The 18,277-nt window shown below is 48.3% G+C and overlaps 1 protein-coding gene across 9 annotated transcripts in view; it reads right to left on the bottom strand.

Annotated features, from left to right (window-relative positions):
- Nucleotides 1-18,277, bottom strand: part of brsk2a (BR serine/threonine kinase 2a) — a 112,463-nt gene that overhangs the window by 65,956 nt on the left and 28,230 nt on the right. The window contains exon 1 of one of the 9 annotated variants that reach the window (XM_081712868.1): nucleotides 8,703-9,195. The exons of the other annotated variants lie outside the window; for them this stretch is intronic. The gene's annotated coding sequence lies outside the window, so the exon portion shown is untranslated. Of the gene's footprint in view, nucleotides 1-8,702; nucleotides 9,196-18,277 lie in introns of those variants that run through there. 9 annotated transcript variants of the gene reach the window in all.

Genomic DNA, 18,277 nt, shown 5'->3' on the forward strand with positions numbered 1-18,277 from the left:
AAATAAAGTCTGTAGATTACAGCCAATAGAATTCATGCTGCATATTGTTTGCGCATTTTAAATGTTCTATCACCAATTTTATTTTTTTCACGAGGGTGCGCTCTTTTACCACACTCCCTCAACTCAAAGCGGTAATCACACCTCATGGACTGACCTCTCACCCCCCACCCCGCCCCCAAACAATATGAAACATTCAAAGCAGACAAAAGGTATTATTTCAAAACCATTAGTGCTAAGGGTGAAAGGCACATTAACATGTCAAAGCCTGCACCGAGTTAGCGTGGTGACGAACTCGCACTTCACCTGCTTGGAGGAGTCAGGGCAGTAGCAGGCCACCTGAGCGGGAGTCGGGACCACGCCGGGTGTGCGCTCTTTAAGCCAGGCTACATTTCACAAAAGAACACCGACACGGCACTACAAAGCGGTAAAATACAGACTTGGCCTTGGCCTGCACAGAACAAAACACGCAGCCTTAGCAGAAGCCAGCTAGCGCATCGGCCGCTAGCGAGCCACAGCGCAACGATCGCCCCTTTGTGCCATCTGCGGATTAATGGGGCAGGGGTGTGCGAGGACCTCTACACAAACAAAAGCGCGCCGCACCGGGAAAATACACTACTCCTGAGCATATGTACACAGTGCGTATTTTCCAATGCCATTGCTGCAGGCCAGTGGAGCACTGTTAAGAGCACGACATTTTCACGTGACATTACTCTTCCCGATAAAGGCACGGCACATCTGTAAAGTGTGCTGCGCGTAAAAAGGCCACTCCAGTGAGCGTGAGAACCTCCTACGGCCACTCCTAACCGTAGGAGTGTCTCCTTAACGCAAACTGCGCTTCAAACCATGCGACGCCACTATTAATGAACTGTCCGCAATCCGTTCTATTACACCTGTAAATTCCACTGTCTGTCGCTCATTATTAGCGCTGTAAAACACGAACACCAGTGGAGGTGAGACCTGTCCTGGATGCACCGCTGGGAGGACTAATCGGAATATTAGGAGTCCGGGGCAGGAGGTGGCGAGAGGAGCACAGTGAAAGGGAGGGAGCTCCTCCTCCCGGCGCCGAGCAGCCCTCGCGGAAAGGTCGAGTCGGAGCTGTTCATTAACTCCAGATTCATTTCGCTGTGGAAATTAATCCACCTTCCAGGCTTAACGGTATCAGACTTCATCCATTACGAAAATTAGAAGGACGAACCTGGACCCTGGTTCAAATTCTGGCCGCAGCATACAAAAAGAAAAACCAAGACACCAATAATCATAAAAAAAAAATCAGTCCCATAAGCAGGGCATTCCTGAAAGCTCAATAACTGACACAGGGAAAAGAACAGGGCAGGTGAATAAAACTAGAAGAAAGACCCCAAGACTGCAGCAGCTGAGACCCAAGAAGAAGGGTATCACAGCAGATAGAGAGACATGCTGGTGACTACAGCACAGAGGAGATATTCGGTGTGGGTCCCTCTGTTTACAAACAAACATACACATTCATACATATGCCATCCCCACACCATTACAAGTCTCCTGTATGCTGATTATACAAATTACCAAAGGTCCGCAACGTGTGTGTGTGTGTGTGTGTTTTTAAGGCATGGTTCCAGTCATCTGTCTTATTTGAATCTAGCAGCTTTTTCATTGGCTGATAGAGTTGGCTCAGTCCAACCCACGCCACTGTAGTACGTTTTACCTTACACATATTAATTACACAAACCTACTCATGCCGACACACGTGGTGCAAATAGAAAATAATCAAGGCATCAAATTAGCATCACCGCCCTGCCAACAGAAGCGCTCTGTGAATTTACTGTACATAAAAATGTAAGATCACTTTTCCTGAGCTGATGACCGGAGATAAAACAGATGGGCCACTTAACCGCTGCGGACTCCCCCCCCCCCCTTTTTTTTTTTATTTTTTAATTTTTTAATTTTTTTTATTTTTTACAAACTGCACCATTCAGTTTTAGCTCATTATGGCTCCGTTTAAAGGAGGTGATTAAAAAATGGTGCTAAAAAAGTCTCACTGTGCACGTGTTACAGCTCAACCGAAGATCGGAACAAACGGCGACCAAACCCAAACCGGAGCATGTGCGCGCGGGGCCAGCGGTCGCGCGGGTGACGCGCGCACGAGCGCAGTGTGGCTAACGAAACGTAATGAAAGCGGACACGCGGACACTCCGCCACGCGACAGGCCCTCCGCTGCACGGCTTCTATAATACAACAAAAACCTTTACTACAGTTCAGAGAGGATCTGAAAGTTGGACAGGAGGCTCAGAAAGGGGATTTGGTGGCGTGTGATGCGTTTCGTTGGTATTTTTAAGATGGACAAGATTAAAACGGTGCAAATATATTTAAGCAACACTACTGTTTCGTTTTGCTGCAAGATTGTTTCATTTAAAGCACGTTATGGAAAATAGCTAATATAACACCGTTGTTTGGTTTTAAAATTCTTATCCACATGTGCAGATGGAGAAAGACAAGCTTCGTGGTTTCATGTGTAAACAAGAGTGTTATTCTCCCAAGAGTGAAAGGCGTGACCGGTAAAGCAGAATTAAAGCAGAATCCACGTTCCAGAAACGTGCTCGCACAAACACAGACACACACAACCCAGGCTTTGCTGGGTAGGAAATGTCCCATTTACATCAGTTACCCAACACAGCTGCTTCTGTGCTAGTGCTATACTAATTCCAAATTGCCGAAGACAATTTGGAATTCAATTTGCTAGTAGTTCAGTTTGACACTTCCTAACTCAAGCACATTTACAACTTACAATTTTATCCAAGAAGTATTTTTTGGAGGAGGAGGAGGAGGAGGAAGATGACGACCTTAACATCAACAATCTTATATATTGAACTGCGAATATTGACTATACACAATTTAAATTAACAATGGCCAACAATTGTGGCAGAACATGAAAATACTAATGTTAAAACCTTTAGAGCAGAGAGCCATTATTTTAATGTTTACATAATCATGCCTTTCTTTAAGAGTCTCATGTTAAGAATTTGGGAATAAACAATATACAACAAAGAACCACAAGGACGTGCTCCAAATATTTAATATGATCCAGATTTAATACAAGTCATCCACTGAAAAACATGATAAAGAAAACAAAAAAAAAAAGCCGTTTAATTAACCAAGATCCTTGTCAAACACAACCTCCTATTTTCACTGAAAAAAAAAAGGTTTTCAGAGTCCCTCCTCCCTTCTCCATGGGGGCAGATCAGGACACGTTTGGAAGGTTCCGGTAGTGGGAGCACAGACGTTAGGAAGGTTCCGCGAGCTATTGTGTGGCGCTCTGCCCATAGAGCGCTGCCCCGTATCCCTGCGACGAGGGACGGGCATCAGATCGAGGTGCGAGGGTGCCGTGGTAACCGCCCTGCGCGGCCGCCTGCCTGGCTCGACGTCGGTGGCCCGAATTCTCGGCTATGGGGCGACGGCGCAGAGAAGGAGCCGTCCCCACCCAGGGAGCTTTGAGGCTGATGAAACACATCCCACTCACTTCAAAGGCCCCTCGCTGGCATTTAGGCTAAGAATGACATGCAGGATGAAACGAAGAGCCAGACTATGCCAGACCAAACTGATTCTTATTCCCCCACGCTGAGGTGTTTGTTCAAAATAACACAGGTCCCTCAGTCTGAGCTGGCCAAAGCACAATTATTTGTTAAAATGCTTCAGACGCATAGGGGGCAAAGAAGAATGAAATGCTTTTTTTACGTCTACTGAAACATAACACAAATAGCAAAGAAAGCTTAATGTTTATCTTTAGAACATAGCTGCTGAATATATTTGATTTTATTGATCAGTGCCTAATTTATGCCCCATGTTCACATCACAGTCCACATCACTGTCAGTGGTGAAACCGACGCTGACGGGCTTATGGGTATACAGTACTGGGCTCCTTCAAGGTCACATTCAAACAACCACAGATGTTCTCATTACTGCAGTCATTTCATTTGCACCGCAAATCTGCATCTATTTTATCGACGTAATAAACATGGCTGGGTCCAAGTAGAACACTGAGTGGCATTAAAGAGACTTGATCCCTATAAACTAGTCAATTACTCTCGTTATTGAATTAATGCCAGCCCGAACATGTTTCTCGGCTGCGTAGATGTTGAGGAGAATGTCCTGCTTTCTAATTAAAATGGGAAAGTGGGAGGGATAGGGGTGGATGTACACAACCGCACTGCCTGGAAATTCCCACACTCGCTCGTCAGTCTGCCTCTGTCAGTCTTGCGCCGCCAAGATCTGGGTAAGAACTGGGTGTTTTTCATAATACATAAAAAGAAAATGAAAAAAAAGCACTATGAATCGGCGTTGCAAAAAAAATGGATAAGGTAGAGGGGGTGAAATGAGGTCAAAGGTCGCTATCGACCCAAGATATGCATTTATGCTTTAGGCAAAAACGCTCCGGCACAAAGCACATCGGCGTTAATCTGCTGCAGTTCGACGATAGTTTTGAGACCAGCTGGTGAATACCTCCTTTACACACACACTGCCCCTTCCTTGGGCTGGGCTACAGTGCACACAACCCACACAATGCATTAGAGTTTACTGACCCTCACGCTCAGGCCCCAGTGAGCCAGGGGCCAGCCAGGCAGACTGTGTGAGAGGGCTTAAGTTACAAAGTTACAAAGAATTAACTTACAATTACAATCTAGCACACACACACACACACACACACTCTCTCTCTCTGGCACCTGACCCTCATGTTGGCGTGCGTCTCTGGAGTAAGAGTGCAGGGGCAAGAGGTCAGAGGGCAGGGGTGAACTGCTGACCTTTAGCCATCCCTTTTGATCCTTTTTGCAAATCTGCAGATGCCACGGGACTCTCAGAGAGAGTAATCGTGTGCGTGCGTGCGTGCGTGCGTGTACTGAGGTGATGATTGGAAGGAAGATAATGAGAGAAGAGCAGAAAGTGACATTTGAGATGGAAGGAATAAATGAATAAGTAGGTGGAGAGCGTGAGACAGGCAGGGAGAAGGAGGATATACAGCACAGAAACAGACCCACAGACAGAGAGAGACAGACAGACAGACCGACCCACAGACAAAGAGAGACAGAGAAAGAAGATATAATAACACATCCTATGATAGTGAGAGTAAGAGCCACAAACAGAAAGAGAGACAAAGAAGGAGGACATATAGCACAGAGAGAGACAGACAGAGAGAGAGAGAGAGAGACAGACAGACAGAGAGAGAGAGAGAGACAGACAGAGAGAGACAGAGAGAGAGAGAGAGAGAGAGACAGACACAGACAGAGAGAGAGAGAGAGACAGAGAGAGAGAGAGAGACACAGACAGAGACAGACAGAGAGAGAGAGAGAGAGACAGACAGAGAGAGAGAGAGAGAGAGAGAGAGAGACAGACAGAGAGAGAGAGACAGACAGAGAGAGAGACAGAGAGAGAGAGAGAAAGAAGGCAGATATACAGCAGATGTCCCACGACACTGTGGGGCTACAGGTCTTGACTAATGGGGAGCTGAGGGATCCAGCGCTAACAGATGTGAAAGGGGTAGGCAAGAGACGGAGGGGGAACCCGTGTTTGACTGCACGTCACTCTTTGGCTGAGGAGTGGGGTCGGGCCCAGTGACAGAGGCCTATATTAGGACCCCGCAGGGTTGAAACGGTGTCCCGCTGGGTCAGACAAGCAGACCAGACCACTCCCACAGCTCGGCGGAGCCCACACGTTACTCACGTTCAGAGACACAGACATCAGCATACGGCAGGTGCGTAAAAAACAGTCTGGGCCGCCAACGTTGCGTAGTAACTGAGCCGTCAGGAAAAAGCGCTTTTTCAGCGGGTTTTGTCACCATTTCTTTCCCCAGCTTTCAGTCAGCGTGGGACAACAGCACACGGCGACTGAGACACAGACGATTTCACTCGCTGTGCGCGTGGACGTTCAGACGGCGTCTTCTCTCTCTGCGCTAGTGATTAGATGGCAAGGAGACGGTGCAAAGACGTGTAATTTGCCTGCCAAGCTGCGTTCCTCTAAAAGAAACCCCAGTGACATCTACCAATAAGCAAAACCTGACTAATTATGCTCTTCTGTCTCTGATTCAACAGATGAAATAGAGAAGCCGTTCAATTAGACGCGGAGTTGTGACACGACCGATTGTACCAGCTTCATTAAAAAAATAACCAACAAGAAAATAGATTTTAAAAACTCGAGTCAAGCCAGATATGATGGATGAAAGTTGAGGAGGTAAGACAGGAAGGGGTAGCCTGGGAGAGTGCACAGGGGTGAGAGAGCACACGAGGTGGGGGGTGGATGAGGTTGTGGTATACAGTCATCTAGTGCAGTTAGAGGGTGAGCCTCAGGCCTTTATATCAAGGCAGGGCTGTTGAGCTGGGGTTGCTTGAACGTCAGATAAACAGCGGATAGGGGGAGAGAGAGCGCAGAAGCGGGTTCCGTAGCAAGGCCAGGGGAAACGTAATCTGTATTAGCACTCTCTGAGATGATAATAAATAAACAAACAAACAAACAAACAAACATGGGCCCTAATCCCAGCTCGGAGTTCCAGTGTGAGACCAACCATGAGGTGAGGGCCACGGCAATAAGAACCTCGGGTGCAGCGGGGGGGGGGGGTAATCACCCAGCTCATACGAGCCAGGTTCACATGGTTACTCTGGGTGCGACACGGTCCCTATGACATCATCGCCTTTGCGATCCAGAACTGATGCTAGAAGCAGCTCATAAAGACGTTAATGAAGATAGCAGCGACTTTGCTCGAAGGGGATGCAGGGGACAGAAGGGGCACTGTTTCCATGGTACCTATGTGGGATAGATAGATAGATAGATAGATAGATAGATAGATAGATAGATAGATAGATAGATAGATAGATAGATAGATAGATAGATAGATAGATAGATAGATAGATAGATAGATAGATAGATAGATAGATAGATAGATAGATGGTGAGAGAGAGAGAGAGAGAGAGAGAGAGAGAGAGAGAGAGAGCGAGCAAGAGATATATTAGTGTTGGTTTTCGAGTGCCTAAGGCAGAATGACTGTTTGGGTGTAACATGGTCAGTGACAAGCATGGCTATTGTCAAGCGGGTCACCTTGTCATTAGTAGGCCCACTTTAGAGAATACTAATACAGCCATGTTCACCACCTCCAGCACCTCCACCCATATAAACCCCTCCAACTATCTGAGACTTACATACACACACATTTAGGTATAGGTGGGGCATCAAAAGATATATACTTATAGTTTTCGGAGGATTGTACAAGTCTCTATATGAACATTTCCGAGAGCATGAATTACAAATCTGCACTACTTTACACACTCAATAATACCTAAATGTGAATCCACTCTAAACTCGAAATGCAGTTATAGAAGTCCACATGTTTAGTAGACACCAATGCACCGGCAAAAGTGTCCTAAAGCGTTGAGCATCGGCAGAACACGCGTCCGACACCTGTCACCTGCCTCCTGTACACGTTAACGAGCGCCCTCTCTGCAGACAGTGTGAGGGACGTGGCTGAGCTCCTGCTCAAAGGGCACAGCCACACACACTAATCACTAATGGCAGGTATGCAGGATGCGTCACTATCACTTATAATCTTCTCTCATCCAGATCAGCCAGGCTCACTCGCACTGGCTCTGTTAGCCAGCCTCAAACCGCCTCTATTATCCATCCAGCTTTACACTGCCTCTATTAGCCAGCCTCAGACCTCCTTCATTAGCCAGGCTCACGTCGCCTCTAATAGCCAGCTTTACACTGCCTCTATTAGCCAGCCTCAAACCGTCTTCATTAGCCAGGCTCACGTCGCCTCTAATAGCCAGCTTTACACTGCCTCTATTAGCCAGCCTCAAACTGTCTTCATTAGCCAGGCTCACGTCGCCTCTAATAGCCAGCTTTACACTGCCTCTATTAGCCAGCCTGAAACTGCCTCTATTAGCCAGCCTGGCACGGTCAGCATCAAGCCGAACATGTCACGTTTGTAAAGTCCAACAGCACTGGTCAGCTGATGAGGAGATCAATGTCTAGCCAGTGTCTCCCAGTCTGCTGGTTGGGTTTCTCCTCACAGGTGTGCTGTTGGCAAGGACCATGTGGGACTCCTATTCTCTATTAAGCGCGGAGCTAAATGCCTTTTTATTAGCGGTGTGGAAAGAAATCAATGTGTTATTAAGCACGTACTGTAGTCTGAAATTCACTTAAGTGCTCTTTTATTGATTACACAGCAAAGAGGGTGACTGAACACTGAAAATAAGTGGATGGGGTGGGAACGAGAGAGAGAGAGAGAGAGGGAGGGAGAGTGAGACAGTGAAACAGTAAGAGATGTATAAAGAGATAGAGACACAAATAAATATAAGAGAGTGAGACACAGAGAGAGAGAGAGAGAGAGAGAGAGAGAGAGAGAGAGAGAGAGAGAGAGAGAGAGAGAGAGAGAGAATAGCAGGAATGGCTCAGAGCTCTTTGCAGGGACCGTACCCTGAGCCCCTAGACCTCGTCAAGCTGCTTCTGAGGGCATTACAGCTGCCAGCCTCGCCAGAGCGACAACGTTGCCATGACCCAAATTCAGGGCAGGCTGTTCTCTGATTGGACGGGACAGTGTGCGGCGGATGGAAGACGGCAGGAGACTCGTGGAGCAGCTTAATAATTTCCCCAATTTATTTAATGGAAGAGGGATCCTGGATTCGCCCATATCACACAGTTACCACCAAGCAAATAAATAAAACAGCTGTTCGTTTTTTCCTCACTTGAGACGAGCACTAGAGGCGCTGTGCTGTGGAGGGTCTCTGAAGAGGAGCGTCTCTGATCCCTCCTCCAGAAGCAGGGGCTTGAAAACGGAGTTCAGCTTCCCCTGGGAACATGAAGCCTGTCTGCTAATGAAAGTGAAGCACAGGAACTCAGGCCAAAATGCCTGTACCCAACCCACAGTGACAGCTTGACAGCAGGAAAACACACAGTTTTGTGCTTTTGTGTGTGTGCGTGTGTGTGTGTGTGTGTGTGTGTGTAAATGATGACTGAAAAGCCTTTTACAGACCCTAAAAAATACCTCGCCTTCAGCTCCTTTATTCAATGCCCAGATAAAACAGAAAATGTCCAGTACCAAAATTAGCCAACAGCCACCTAGCAAACAACTGCTAACCTTCTAGGGGACTAAACTCTAGGGCACCAACCTCTAGGGCACCAACCTCTAGGGCACCAACCTCTAGGGCACTACACTCTAGGGCACCAACCTCTAGGGCACCAACCTCTAGGGCACCAACCTCTAGGGCACCAACCTCTAGGGCACTATACTCTAGGGCACTAAACTCTAGCGCACCAACCTCTAGGGCACCAACCTCTAGGGCACCATACTCTAGGGCACCAAACTCTAGGGCACCAAACTCTAGGGCACCAAACTTTAGGGCACTATACTCTAGGGCACTATACTCTAGGGCACCAAACTCTAGGGCACTAAACTCTAGGGCACCAACCTCTAGGGCATTTTTGTTCATTCATACATGGATGCAAATATTAAATGTTCTTACTACTGCATCTCTCAATCAACTGTTTTTTGTTGTTGTTGTTGCAGCAATTGTCTCCATGTGTGTTCCTTTACACACTGCATCATCATACTGCATTGTCCCTGTTCCATAACACTGCTGTAGCAAGCCCTCTGAGTCATAGCCTAGCTGAGAGAGAGAGAGAGAGAGAGAGAGAGAGAGAGAGAGAGAGAGAGAGGGGGGGGGGGTTGGTGGAGGGGGGGGGAACTTCCTGACGCGCTCATTCATAAAACGCTGCAGCGTTCTGTTGCCGGGGCACAGCATAGGGGCCGCGGAACCAAGAGCGCCAGCGCTGAAGCTGCCGAAAGCTTTCACACAAGACTTCATCGCCCACTACGGGCCGCGGGTCCGGCAAGGCCCTCCAGCTGCCGGCTGGGTTGGCGCGGCCCTAGGGAGAGACGGCGTTCGTTCTAAAAAAAAACAAAACAAAAAAATAAATAAATAAAAAAACGAGTGTCAACCTGAAGAGTCGAGATGCCAACAGGCCTATGGTTAACATCCCGGGCTAACGGCAGAGCTGTCGCTCTCGCCCCGTTACCACACAGCCGCATGCGGGCCCACGTCCAATTCAAGTCCTGACACTAAAATATTACCCGTATTGAGCACACGTTATGCGATCTTTTATTGCATGTCTCCCTCCTGGTGGTGAGGGGGTGTGGGTGGGACAGGGAGCTGAGAGCTGTGCTCAGGTTTGGGAGTCTGGCTCCGGTCCAGCAGCTGTCAGAGAGGCAGGCATCAGCCTGCCGGTCCGCGGGCACGTCTTGGGGAGCGTCTCCCACCGAAGGCTCCGTTCGGCAGCATGACCTGGGGAGCCAGGATACGCATCAGTCTGCCGGGGCTAATGTGGGGCTTTAGGAGTAGTTATGGCAGCCTAGAGCTCACGGTTTTGGTGCTGAGCTTGGAGATGGACTCCGGAGCATCACAGAGGTGGGATGGGTTGGTGGTAGCTCAGTGGTTAAGGTACTTGACTTGTAATCAGAAGGCGGGCAGTTCAAGCCCCGCCACCCCCAAGCTGCCATTGGTGGGCCCCTGAGCAAGACCCTTAACCCTCAACCGCTCAAGTTGTGTTCAGTTATAAGTGTCAGGCTTTTTTTAGATAAAAGCGTCAGCTAAATGTCGTAAATGTAATTTAGACAGAAATTAAGAGGAAGAAGGGAGTGAGGGTGCACACACACACACACACACACACACACACACACACACACACTGAAAACATGTTTGCACGCTCACTTTTGCATACAAAAATGCTTTTTTTGCGCTTTGCCGCACAACAAATCCAGCCTCCTAATCTGGGGTACAACATGATGAGGTTAAAGGATAGCTGCGCTATTTATAGAACACCAACAGTGCTCATTCTCTAAACTCGTTCCAGACACACACACACACACACACACACACGAACTACAGAGAAAAAGAAATTACTTAGAAGAGCCAAAACCTGCCCATGAAACATCAAATATTTTCCAGAAAATTCTCTCAGTCTTGTTGGGACAAGCGTAAAGAATAAGGAGGAATGTCTAACTCCTGTACGACACTACACAGACCGCTAACAGAACCGCTGGAGTGAGAGCCAGCGATTTGGTCGCGAGTCCAGACACTTTTTTAATCGCTTGCCGAGATCAGGGAGTGTCACGGTTGACAGCATGACAGAATGCAATTACTTCCGTACAAAAAGAGAAAAGCCTGTGAGTGATGATATCAATGGGGACGCCCACGTAAGGCCTTTCTCTACATGACATGCCTTTTACCTTCGGGTGGCTCAGACACAAAAGAGCCCAGGAAAAGACAGGAGCAGCACAGATGCCCTTCTTCGGACAGGCCTCTGCCAATAGCAGGGCCGATCTTCGTCCTTCGCACGCACACGCTAACATTTATGTATGTCACGCATCGTTTTCTTCATGGAACACAGCAAATGAATAAGACAACCAGGTCAGTGCGATGGCCACGTGGACAAACAAATCGATGTTTAAGTGGCTCATGTTTCGATTTTATGTGTGTTCTTTTAAGCGTGAAAAACCTGTGGTCTAAATTTGAGTTTGAATATGAAACCAAACCCGATGTACAATCATGTCGTGATTATTCTGCTTGACACTAGTATTCAACTTTTCAATCTGTTGCTCTCGTTGCTAATCTAAAATGGGACGACGGCCATTCGTGTGACTGGCTAAGGCCAGGTGTGCAATGTTCACCAGTGACTGAATAGTGTGATAAATTAACATTCGAGTTAATTTATGGCATTTAATGGTTTGTGATGTTCATATGGACAGTTGCTGTCCAGAGGAACAGCCACCGTTGCAAAACCTGTGTTCCTTTTTAAATCTGATTTCATATCAGACCAAATCTAATTTAAGCAACAGCATGAACAACACAACTAATATTTTGTCTGGCGTTCCTAGGTTTTACCATCTTTTAAATATCACTATTGATATTCTAATATGTTTTCTAATACTGATCTCTGGACACAGAATGGTTCCTCTTTTTTACCTGTAGATGGCATTTTTATGAATGACACTTCCAGCTAAATCAGACAGGGCGCTTAGCCTTACCAGGCATTTTCAAAGTGTCAGATATGCTAATTCACAGTGAAAGCATGCTCTTGTACAAACAAAGATGTTTACAAAGACCATTTACTGCATGAGTGAATAAATAAATGTGCCTGCATGTGGCAAATGGAAGACCTAAAGCTTTAAGAGGTGGATTGAAGCTGAGAGTTGTCAGAGGCCCGAGCTTTGAGGGGGCATGATGTGGCTGGAAACTGGTGGTGCGTGCGTGTGTGTGTGTGTGTGTGTGTGTGTGTGTGTGTTTACTCAGCATAATGAATGCATTGTCACTTGACATAGTTAATTCTCAGCATGTTCACTTAGCTGTAATTAAACAGCTACTTTTAGAGACGCAGAGATAGAGATAGAGAGAGGGAGATAGAGAGAGAGAGAGAGAGACATGGGGCAGACAGAGAGACATTTTGACAGGCAGCCGTGACCAAAAGCTCCAAATCCAAACAAGGATAAGAGGCCAAAGAAATGCAGCTGACCAATCGACTACAAAACATGCCAGTAATCCCAAAAACTAAACCCTACACACACACACACACACACACACACACACACACACACACACACACACACACACACACACACACACACACACACACACACACGGTACTGGAGGGGGGCGATGAAGGAGAGCGCGAGTGAGGTTTAGAGAGCAGAAATAAATAAAAAGAAGATCGCTGACTCCTGTTTGAGGTCAGGTGGGAATGGGCCTGCCAGTGACCATGCTCCGGTCCCACCGAAGCTTTGAACAAATCGATGCATTAGCGCATCCCGGTAGAAAACCCTTTAGAAGTGTCCAGGCACTTGATGCGCCCTTAGAGCGCCAAGGCATCTTTGCTCCCGGCCATGGGGGTTCGGTGGCGGCCGCCTGGGCCAGCCTGCATGCTCACGGGTGCGTTACGCCAGCCTCAGTGGGGGGGGTTAAGCTCTCAACAGAGAACAGAATGAAGCGCCTCTCGTCTGCCGATTTAAAACAAGCGCAATGCAATTTTTATTCACGCTTCTAGGAGCTCCTTGGAGTCCCTAAAGCAACACCGCACGTGGAACGAAAGGAGAGAAGCGCACACGCGCTCCGGATGAAGCTCACTGCTGGTAAGCGAGCAGTTTCGGTGGAAACCGAGCTTATTTGGGCAAACCAACACCGTATGCGCTCTCTCAGTCCCATGTGCTAAACACATAACATGACAAGAAGACGGAGGGAAAGTGCGGAAGGTGTATGGTCCCGAACCGTCTATTCTTTAGCGCTCGAAACAGCGACAGGAAACACGTTTCCTACCCAATATCGATGAACAAGGAGGTCATCCAACAGCGAGGCGGCCACAGAACCACTGCGAGGGAGCGAGTTCAGGAGGACAGAGAAGAGCCAGTGAGCCTCCCTGGTATAATTAACACGAGCTTAACTCACATGGAAGGCTGAAACGGGAACTTTGTATAGAGAGAGAAGAATCATATCTGTTATGGGAATAATGTTAATACTGTTTCAATGGTAGTAGCTGTGGAATTAAGGAAAGAAAGTTCAAAGTAAAGCTTTTAGCAGGCAATGGGCAGGTTTACTGTTTTATTTAAGGTGTGCCCTTTCTTCTCTATAGTAGGCTTACTGTTTCTTAATGTACGTCTGCATATTTAACAAAAGAAAGGGGTTCAGTGTGTTGGTGAGAGCCACATTTAGCACACCTGCCTCATGGCGTATTCATCTAAAAGACCTCTGTTCGAACAACACGGCCGGGTCTACCAGGCGGAGACGGATCGGACCACTTCAGGTCCGAGGCGGGAGGGGACCCCCGTAAAACAGTCTGGCCCTCCACAGGCCTTGAGATGAATTCTTCTGCCTGTGCTCGTCAGTGGCGGAGCTTCCGAGCTTTATAGCTGTGGTCAGGGCACATGGGGCAGTCCCAGAGTTAATTAAAGACTGTAAAACAACCCGCCTGCCATTTCTCTAGTGATGCATGTTCACCTATAGCTAAGAATCTGCTGAGGACATGCACTGTGTGCGTGTGTGTGTGTGTGTGTGTGTGTGTGTGTGTGTGTGTGATGTATATGCACACCCACACACCCTCCACTACCTCCTGTGTCAGCCTGTGCAAGCTGCAGTGTTTTTGATATCTGATCTTTTCATGGGTAGGATATGGTTCTCCTAAGTAATTTATTTTTCTCTAGTGTGTGTGTGTGTGTGTGTGTGTGGAATATATGAAGTGCATAGAGAGATCTTTGAATGTGGAATCCACTTTCCTTATCATTCCTAAACGTGTGTCAGAGTTGTGTGCGCACCCACAGATGGGTTTTGAAGGGAGTCTCCGCAGCACAACAGAGTGATCCATCTCATCAGCAGCAGCACAGTGAGATTGGCGAGGAGATCGTCACACGCCTAGCCACGCCGCAACAAATGCCCTTAATCCCAGACAGAGGACCCACAAATGCAGTGTGACGGGGAGGAGCAGGGCGCAGCCACAAACACACACACACACACACACACACACCCTGCATCCTGCATGAAGATAGCCAAGGTACAAGATTAGCGATGTCACAGCAGGGATGAAAAGGTGACAGTGGTTTATGCGTGATGGATCTGATCAGCATGGTGGGATGGGAGTTATGGGAGTGGTAGTACTGCATGCTGGGTTCGTGGAGAAGGGCCGCGCTGGGTTTGACTACAGGGACGAAAGGGAGACCGTTCGGCGCGTCTCACGTCCGCCGACTCCTCTGCCCCTTCTATCCTTCTACATTATATTGCTTTTTTTTACTAGGTATTCCCCACGGTGACATAAAAGCGTGTTTGTTTTTTCTTTTTCTACAGTTTTCATTTCATCATGTGTCCCTCATATCTGATGAAATGAAAGCCATAGGGAAAAAAAGTTATTCACTATTACAATAGGAAGTATTTTTTACTGAACAGGAGACGAATTTGTTCATTGAATTGGTCTGCACAATGTCATCTGCTCAACTCCTTCCTCATCTGAAAGCAGACAGAGCGCCATCACACGCAGTGGCCCAAATGAGGAAAAAGAGACCCGTGCATAAAGTGGATCTGACCCCCCCCACACACACAGCACCAAAGTGGAGGGATTTAGTCTCTGTTGGCCACTTGGCTGCTATCCGGAGTGATTTTCTGTTCCAGGTTTAGAAGACAAATGGTTCCTTAATACTGCTGGATATGTGAGGTGACCCAGGCAGCCTCCACGAGTCCCACATCAATCCCTGCCGAGCGCGCCAACCCAGAGCTCTGCCTTACAGGGGGGCATCGCCCTTCCCACGCCCGTGGGAGCCGGACGGCACAATTTAAACAGATAGCGGTGCCCGAGAGGAGCAGAAAACAAAGCGAAAGCAAGCCTGTGGTGGATCTGAGGATACACGAGGACAGGGACATTAACGCCCAGCGAGTTTCAAAGACAAATGCGCATAATTTTCATACGCCCCGACGCAGAGGCAACGAGGACGCGACTGTTGCCGGGTTTGCAGTGTGTTTCGGGGATTCTAAAGGAAGTTATAAGAAAAACATGACCTAGGAAGCCTCTGTCTCTCCCTCTCTCGCTCGCTCCCTCTTTCAGCATGTCGGAGAGTGCCGCTGCATTTGTGTGTGTACACACGGATCTTTAGCCACTTCAGGCCCGCAGTGCTATCGCCTGCTGTAATGAGGATCAGTTGAAATGCCCTGGCATACGGTCGTGCGATTCAGCAGGCTGGGACTCGGCTGAGGGAGGGAGAGCCTTCCTCCCCCTCACGGAGTCCATTCACCCTGCCTCCAGACCTCTGGCCCTTCACCCACGGGACTAAGAGAGCACAGAGACGTGCGTTAATAAACAAACGGCCTGACTATCTTACTGGATTCCACACCTGCACGATATGACGTAGGCTGGCTCTGGGGGGTGGGGTGTCTGTGCCCCCACACACAGAGAGGAGAAAGATTTAGCCGCAAGTGAAGGCGGAGCCGTCACCGGATGAACCCCTGCGGGGGCCCCTGGCGGCTGGAGGTGGGGATTAGCTAAACGCTAACAGTTAAATCTGTTTAACTCGCCCATGTGAGGCACCGGGGCACGCAGACACAAATGCACAAACAGCAGGGAGAGAAGCGGTAAGGGCCTGGGGAGGTGGAGAGACTGCAGTAGCCTCTGTCCCATACCGCTGTTTGAGACACAATACACACACTTCTGGGGAAACTAAAGCATCGTCGTGATGTCAAACACACTCTTCCCTTCCTTACGGTCCCCACAGGGCCCACTGCAGTGCGAGCTGGGACACCAACACTGCCCTCCACCAAATACTCACCAGCCCTGCAATCTGTGTATACATCACAGACACACACACACACACACACACACACACGCAAACACACACACACACGCAAACACACACACACACAGACACACACGCACACGCAGACACACACACACGCGCACACACACACACGCGCACACACACACACACGCAGACACACACACGCAGACGCAGACACAGACACACACGCAGACACACACGCAGACACAGACACACACGCAGACACAGACACACACGCAGACACAGACACACACGCAGACACACACACACACGCAGACACACACAGACACGCAAACACACACAGACACGCAAACACACACAGACACGCAAACACACACACACACACACACACGGACACGCACACACACGCAGACGCACACACACGCAGACACACACACACGCAGACACACACACACGCAGACACACACACACGCAGACACACACACACGCAGACACACACACACGCAGACACACACACACGCAGACACACACACATACTCCTCTATAAGGCCAGCGGTCTCACTACTATTTAACTCACTGTCTTCAGTTTACTTTAGGAAAGGGGGTGGCTCTAAACATGCGCCTCCAGGGCAAAATTTGTTATATCAGCGTCATTTAAATTAACAAGGTGCTCCTTAGATCAGGCCAAACAGAGAGTGCAAAGAGTAGTTTGCACTGTTTTTATTTTGTACAAAGACTGCTTGGAATATTTACTGCAAGAGATATTACATTTAGTATTCAAGTGCAACATTTAAAAGAATGTTCTTGAATGCTGGCATTCATTCATATCCATTCATATTCCAAGATGATATCCATTCATACTCCAAGACCTTTTGCAGGACAAAATTAAAGTCTCCTTGACCCTCAAACTGACAGGTTTTCATTCTTGCTTCAAAGCCGGTAACCAGCAGTTTGAGGTTAACTACAGCAGATAGCCGATGGCCTCCGTATGCGTCTCTTACTAAACGTGACTAATCCATGACTAAAGATCTCCCTCCCTCCATGGTTCAGCCTTCCTCCTGCTGCTCCAAACGGCAGCACGCCCACGCCACAAATCAACACAGAGGGAGAGCGTGATAGATTCACCTGATTTAAACGTGGATGCCAAGCTGCTACAGCCTGCAAAAACGCCTTTGTCAATACGGAGGCTAAGCAATACAGAAGTCAAGCAGGCAAGCGTTATGCAGAGTGTCATTTGCATGTGCCTTACGGGCTGTCGTGTGCTCAGCTGCAAGTTTGCTTCCAAATAAATATTTTTAACTTATGCCTTTATGGTTGCTTGCAATATTGAAGTCTTACTTGAAGATGCGACTACACCAGAGCTGTCATGCGTGACGCAAAGGAACAACGGGAGTCTTGCTGCTAATTTGCCGGTGCGCGAAAACAGCTGTCCATACACGCCCGGGGGCGTCTCGGCGGAGGGTCCCGCGCGTGTGGGTAGGTGACGGCCGTGCCGCCCCCAGATCCAGAGAGCGGGCGGGCACAGTTGGGTCAGAACTCGGCGGCCCCGCAGTTGAGCCCTGGAAATGCCGTGTCTGGAGTGAGTTTGTCACGCGGTGATAAACTACCGCTGAATCAGGAGAGTTGCTACCATGTCCCCCCACTCCAAAGAGCACTCTGGGAAATTAACAGAGGTGCTAATAAAAGACAAAGCCAGTCCAATTTGGTAACTGGTGGGAAGAGCAATAGCTTCACGGCCATTCTGGTCAAATCTGCTGATGTAATGTGATAAATATGAAAAGATGGTACTATTGTCGTCTAAGGGAATTCATCCCGTCTCCCACGGAGAGCGTCGAGATTAGAAACTGGAACACAGCTCACAACAGAGTGCACCGTGGGCCATTGTCATGGCGGTAAGGTATTCTAGTTGCAGGAGTCTCTGTTATCTCAGTAAGAGTTGCGACTGAATCAGTGCATGCAAACCGCATCCATTCTAACCTAGTTTCAGTGAAATCGGCG

Source organism: Electrophorus electricus, chromosome 4, assembly GCF_041902795.1.
Source record: "Electrophorus electricus isolate QZ-2024a chromosome 4, ASM4190279v1, whole genome shotgun sequence".
Taxonomy (NCBI): Eukaryota; Metazoa; Chordata; class Actinopteri; order Gymnotiformes; family Gymnotidae; genus Electrophorus; species Electrophorus electricus.